The 7,402-nt window shown below is 38.0% G+C and overlaps 1 non-coding gene across 1 annotated transcript; it reads left to right on the forward strand.

Annotated features, from left to right (window-relative positions):
* Nucleotides 1-6,906: 6,906 nt before the first annotated feature.
* TRNAA-UGC lies at nucleotides 6,907-6,979 on the forward strand. Its single transcript has one exon. It is a non-coding gene; the product is annotated as a tRNA-Ala (tRNA).
* The last annotated feature ends 423 nt before the right edge of the window (nucleotides 6,980-7,402 follow it).

The following is a 7,402-nucleotide window of genomic DNA, read 5'->3' on the forward strand; positions in this document are numbered from 1 at the left end:
TAAATCCAAGAACTCGTGTCCAATTAATAAATCCTAAAGATAGTAGCTAACATAGAGTAATTGAAGCTCCACATGAAGTAATTTAAAGTTCCAGTTACTTAACTAAAGTTTATCTGTCTTTAATGAAGCATGAGTTGCACTTAAGTTCATGAAATGTTTATAGACTCCAACTCTTAGTACTATTAATGCAATTATGTTTCCTATGAGTTTGTCATAAATGAAACTAAGGTATGATTCTCGCTTAGGGTGTGAGAGGTCCCAAGTTCAATTCTCGGTTCAATTCTTTTTTATTAGTAATTATCTTTTTTAGAACATGACTTTTATTCTTTTTACACTACTTCTATTCTTTTTTCTTCTCTTCTCTACATTAATTATCTTTCTATAGTAATTATCTTTTTACACTACTTCTATTCTTTTTTCTTCTCTCTACAGTAATTATCGTAAACCCGATGTAAATAATTTAACAACGGTCTAGATTTAAAAGATATAATGATAATTGCTCATGGATTTCATTAACAAAGAAAATAAATGAAATAATGATGATACATTCCATAAACAAAATATATGGTCCATTATAAGGGCATTTGGTGTAGTGGTATGATTCTTGCATTAGGTGCAAGAGGTCTTGAGTTCAATTCTCAAAACGCCCCTCTAAAAGAAAACCAAGCACAATGTTGTAAGAAAAAAAAAATAGTTATCAATGGCTTAACCCAAAAGAATTCGTCAAATTGAACCGAGAATAGAGAATGAAACATGTTATCTTTGTCATGTCATCAAATTATTATGAAAAAGTTATTCCACTAGTGTGACTTAGATACCCTTTCTCTGTAGTATCAGTCATGCTACTTGAAGTCATCATAGCCTCTCCACCGGTTCCGAAGACTCCTTCGGCATCAATGTGCTCCAATGAAAGAGATCAACCCTTTCTTGAACCAGAACCGGGCACAAAACGCCAAGGAAAAAGTCGAAAAGCGAGCTCTTTTCGCGTATACGCAAGCTCGAAACCCAATTAGCTCACGGACTGTCTCCTCACCCTGGCGAGTATGAGTGCTTGGTAAGAGAGAATGCCGAATGAGAAAGACATTCGATTACGGCAACATTCGCAACTACCAAAGTGCACTAAACCTAGTAGAGATCTTCGACCTAACGATAATGGAACTTCAAGCCCATTTAATCAATCCGCTTTGTACCTTATTGTTGACCGAATCGGATGCACGCCAGGCCTAAATTGTCTCTCAGTCACCCAGAGAGGAAAGAAAGATCAGATCCGAAGTTTACGAATGGAAGAGAAAGTGGATATGAGTTCTACACGCTTTCATTTTCAAAAGCTTCGCTTGCCTACAGTACTTTATTCAGGATCTGAATTCCTTGATCATTTCCTTGGCGGATAACACAAATGAAATCCTTTCCCTGACCGCCCATCTTATGAGTCCATTCTTGTCTTGTTGGTTTGTTGTACTATTTTATACCTCTCTCGATTGATAGAAAGACGTTCGAGAGCTGGGAGGGCCTATTGTGAGGGAACTTTCCTTTTCACGGTAGGCAAAGATAAAGCGGGAGCTGCATATGTCCACGATGAACAAGGCAGAGCGACTTCTTCTTTAGAAGAGGTTGGTTTTATCAAAACTGTTAGATCCGCTTTCATTAAAGAAAAAATAGGAGCTCTTGGTCTGGCCGATGTCGATTCGTATGGCAATGCGGACTCGACTCAGGATGAGGATTCCGCTTTTCATACTGCTGCTATGAGTCAAAAGAGCTGGTAAGCTATCTCGCTAAACGAAAGGAAAGAGCACGTACGGGTTGACCTTGTTACAAGGGTCGGGGCTAGCCAAAGAAGGTCAGTCGAACTAAGTTAGGACCCTTGATCCAGTTTAGCTAGGTTCTTCCATGCGAGAATGTATGGGTATCGGTATCCTCTTTAGGACCGGTTGCTTTCTCTTTTTGTTTATACATTTGGAGAAACCTGCTAAGCCCGCCTTTCTTACCAGGTGTGATTCAATCTTTCAGCTCAAACTTTTCTATCGTCCGACGAAAAAAGTAGGAGTACGACTACCTTTTCCTTTTCTTGCCCGAGCCAGGGGATCATTCAGTTTCTACCAAAAGGTTCACTATCTATTTATTAGTTGTTGTAAACAAATGTATTTCTCATTTCATGTTAGCTCCTCCAAGAGCTTCCTGGTCCGTAGTAGACGAAACCTTGAACTTCTATCGGACTTATAGCATTGCCTGGTGAGCTCGCCGTTGAGGGTTGGCCTTACAGGAGATCGAGCACCCTTTCTTTCCCTACCTGATATGCTTTCCCGCTTATCGTGCAACTAGCCAACTAGCCAAAGAGAGAGGGAGAGGGATCATGTCAATCAATTTGTATGTGCATTTTGTCCATCTTGTACTTGCCTGCTTAGCTTTCTTAGCCACCATCTCCGGTTTTCCCCGAACAAAGAGGTCCTGCTTATCCATACCCAACAGTCATACTTTTAGCCGAAAGACTGATTTTTTTCATAAAGTCGGATTATAGATCAAGAAAGAATGAAGTTGCTTACAGGGACGGTTATGCGATACGTCTTTTCATACTCCCCTTTTCTTTAACCTTGCTATCAACCTAGCCATTCTCGCTTGTTGCTTTAAGGGGTCTCCCCACTGTAGATTACTCGGATTGGTTCTCGCGTCCCTGTGCCAAAAAGGATGGGCGAGTTTGGTTTGAGTCTTCATCGATTGGGTGGATCCATATGCTCCGGGGGGGTGAGACGAAGTGTAGTGCAGTCTGTTCAGCGCATCTGTTTTAGGTATGTTGTCTGCTAAAGGTTTTAGGAAAGAGGGTACAAATTTTCTACATAGGTCATCTGTGGTCACAATTCTTTTAAGGAAGATGCTCCCAAATAATGGTGAACAATAGCCTTTAAAGAAGTTTCAGAGAGCAAGAAGAGGCAGAATAGAGAATAGGAGTGAGTCGTGCAAGGAAGAAGGAACTAGTAAGTTTAATTTGGGTTCGTTTGAACTAAAAAACGAACTAAAATTTTTCAAACGAACCCAAATTTAAGACTCACTAGCCCAAAGTCCATATGTAGTAAAAAAAAAAACCTTTCGTGGCCCAACCCTTATTCGCAATCCGCATCCAACCATTTCTTTTTCAAACTACACGTATGCTCCAGGCCAAACTCACGTAACTAGTCAGAAGATGCGGCCCACAACTGAACGGATTTCAAGTGTCACAATCGCACTCTTGAAGTAGTGCGACAATGATTATGTGACATTTGTTCTAATCCAAAGAACAAGTCAACCATGCAAAATTTAGACTGAACGAACAATAGCAGTGTATGCTCGAATCACGTTTAGAAGAAATATTTTAGAAAACGTGAGCGAGGAAATACGTTAAAAATAATTTCAAATAAAGCAATGTTATAAGCTAAAAGTGAAGAAACAACAACTGGTCACGTTCTCCTATAGTACATTTTGGGACATTTTAGTCCTGATGGGTGTAGATATGATTTTGAGGACTAATCATACACCCCGTATTGGCACAACAATAATAGTAAAGGCCTATCTAAGATGAAAGCAAGTAAAATGGGTTTGGAATGAGCATGCCACCATGAACCACAAATCGTTTACAAGAATAGCTGGGACATGTAACATGTAGCCACAGGCAACACGCCTTGGCCAATATCTCTATCAACCAGCTCTTCATAAACTCAACGTTGTAGGATGAGGCTGACTTTAGGTCTCGCGACGCGCTTCTAACTGATCTCAGTATTGTGGAGTCTTTTCCAACCTACTAGGAGCTGTTGAAAATCACTTCTCGATTTGTTAACTCTTTAAGTCTTCTCTGTTGGTTCTTTCCTACTTTCTTCGCTTGAAACACTTAATTCTTTGAATGACGTCATACCACCTGCTTTTACTTGATGTTTTCTTGGTCGGAATAATAACGTTTCAAGTTACTGACGTGGACAACAGGGTTAGTCTGTATCCATAGGAGCAATTGGATCCTATATGATGTCTTCCTAATCTTGTGGACAACTTTGACTAGTCCATAGAATTTTCGAACCAGTCTTTGGTTCTTGTTGCTTTGAACTCAAAGTTGATCTGACCTTAACTTATCATAACTCTCTATTTGCTTTGAAATTATCGTGGTCGACCCTTCTCTTCATCCGTCTGGATGGTATTTCTGCGTGAACATGTGTTGCTTTAGTGGTTTGTTTTTGTCTCCCTTCTTCAGTAGAAGTGTTGGCTTGGTGTCTTTGCCAAGCATTTGAGTGATCACTGACAAGAGCCTTTGCAGGTCAAATAAACCCCACTGTGAACATGCCATTGTGCTATTTGTAGAATTCAACTAGCTCAAGTTGAGATGTATGACATCTATTTGTGGTAGGTGACATAAAACTAATCTTGTGATTTATCTCTCTTGGTAGGGTTAAACCCAATATCTGACCTTCTTGTTTTGGGTCGTGGTGTTCATGTAGTGGCAATAAAGTTTTTGTTGAGGTTGGCACACTTGAGCTCCCCCTTTTCAAATACAACAATGGCAGCAAGTGTAGATTCATCATGGCTAAGATTCTTTCTCAACTGTACTATCGTCATCATTTTCACCCCTTTTGGTTGATGGATGTTTGTCTGAATGATCGTTGGGTTAGACTCCGTTACTACTAGGCATTTTGCTAGGGACATGTAAATGACTTTGTGTTCTAGCAGGATGTCAATCCCTGACTATTTGAGCTCTAGAATGTTGGATATGAAGGCTGGCGATTTATAGTAAAAATCTGATAGAGAAATATATATTAAATAATTATATATAGTAGGCGGTTACATATAGTGAAGCTATATATAATAAACTGAAATCATATGTATACCCACTAGTCAGTGCTTCCTAAATGTATATTTCTCATTCTCCATATCCTCTCTTTACATACCTGAAGTCATTAATACAAAACCATTAGTCAATATTTCTTCTTACATTTTCTCTATCATGTTCTTTGTGTTCATTTAGATCAAGTGTGTGCGCTGTTGTGTGATTCTAATAACTAGTATCAGAGCGAGGAGAGATTCACCACGATCTGTGAAGATCGAAAGTTCAAAGACTAGAATTGAAAAGTTCGATGAATTCGATATCAGTTTCTAGAAGATGCAAATTGAAGATTATCTATACGAGAAAGATATTCAGGAACCCATTTTGGGGGTGAAGCTAGATACCATGACCACGGAGGAGTGGAAGCTCAAGGATTGTCACGCCGTAGATGTCTCGCACTGTGCAACGACAACTCTCTGTTTTCCTAAGGCTAGTCAGATATCTCATGCCACTCTTTTCCTCCTCACCATATCTAGACACTATAACGTTGATCCACTATTGTCTTATATAGTTAATGTTCACTCTTTAACGTCCAAGGACATTTTATAACTACTACATGTGGAAAGTACGGTTTATGGCTTTTTGATGTAAGAATTGTAGGGATGTAGTTCAAATGGTAGAGCGTTCATTTCCCATGTGGAAAGTACGGGGATCAATACCTTGCATCTCCGATTGAATCGATTACTAAGTATATTTTTTTTTTTCAATTTCTTCTTATTTAGGACATAATGAGCCGGGATAGTTTTTCATTTTCACTATTACCAATGACGAGATGTTTAGGACTTTGTGACATAAGAATTTTTGGGATATAGCTTAGATGGTAGAGCACTCGCTTTGCATGCGAGAGGTATGGGGATCGATACACAATTGTGGAGATGTAGCTTATGATGGGAATTTGAGGGTTTTATGATGCAACAATTGTGGGGATGTAGCTTATGATGGGAATTTGAGGGTTTTATGATGCAACAATTGTGGGGATGTAGCTTATGATTGGAAATTTAGGGTTTTATGATGCAAGAATTGTGGTCATGTAGCTTATGATGGGAAATTTAGGGTTTTATGATAGCAAGAATTGTGGGGATGTAGCTTAGATGGTAGAGCTCATTTAGGATGCGAGAGTTAAGGGGATATCCCGCATCTCCAAAAGAAACTATTTGTTATTAATATTTTACTTCTATTCAACCTTTCCTTATTTATGACATAATTAGTTGAAATATTTTTTCATTTTCACTTGATGACGGGACATTTAGGGTTTTCTGATATAAGTATTGTGGGAATGTAGCTTAGATGGTAGATTGCTTGCTTAGCATGCGAGAGGTACGAGGATCGGATCGATACCCCATACCTCCAAAAGAAACTATTCGTTATTACTATTTTATTTCTATTCAATTTTTCCTTATTTATGACATAATGAATAGCGTTATTTTTTTATTTTCACTATTGTTGATGACGAGATGTTTAGGATTTTGTGATGTAAGAATCTTGAGGATATAGCTTAGATGGTTGAGCGTTTGAATCCCATGTGAGAAGTATTGGGATCGATACCATGCATCAACAAAGGAAACCATTACTAAGTATATTAGTTCTTTTAAATGTTTCCTTATTTACGACATAATGAGCGGGGATAGTTTTTCATTTTCGAATGTAGCATGGGAGTGGGAATGTAGCATGGGAGAGATACGGGGATCGATACCTCGCATCTCCAAAAGAAACTATTCGTTATTACTATTTTATTTCAGTTAATATTTCCTTATTTATGACATAATGAGTAGTGATATTTTTTCATTTTCACTATTATTCATGACGAGACGCTTAGGGTTTCGTGTCGTAAAAATTGTAGAGATATAGCTTAGATGGTAGAGCGCTTGCTTTGCATGCGAGTTGTACGGGGATTGATAACCCGCCTCTCCAAAAGAAAGTATTTAATTTGTTATTATTTTTTTTCATTTTCACAATTATCGATGCCCCGCATCACCAAACCAAACTATTTGTTATTAATATTTTGATATTTTTTTATTTTCACTATTATTGATGATGGGACATTTAGGGTTTTATGATGTAAAAATCATGGGGATGTAGCTCAGATGGTAGAGCGCTCGCTTTGCATGCGAGAGGTACGGGGATCGATACCCCGCATCTCCAAAAATAAGACTATCTATTATTAAATATATTATTTCTTTTCAATTTTTTCCTATTCATGACAGGTTGGGTAGCAATATTTCTTCATTTTCACTATTATTGATGACGGGAAATTTAGGGTTTTGTGATGCAAAACTTGTGGGGATGTAGCTCAGATGGTAGAGCGCTCGCTTAGCATGTGAGAGGTACGGGGATTGATACCCTGCATCTCCAAAAGGGAGAAGTTATTTTTTTAAGTATGAATTAATTTAACATGTTATGTATAAGGTGGGTACGAGAGAAAAAGAAAAGATACTTATAAAAGGATTATGGAGAAATTATTTTTTTAAGTATGAATTAATTTAACATGTTATGTATAAGGTGGGTACGAGAGAAAAAGAAAAGATACTTATAAAAGGATTATGGAGAAATTATTTTTTTAAGTAT

This window comes from Cucurbita moschata, unplaced genomic scaffold (genome assembly GCF_002738365.1).
Source record: "Cucurbita moschata cultivar Rifu unplaced genomic scaffold, Cmos_1.0 Cmo_Scf00229, whole genome shotgun sequence".
NCBI lineage: Eukaryota > Viridiplantae > Streptophyta > Magnoliopsida > Cucurbitales > Cucurbitaceae > Cucurbita > Cucurbita moschata.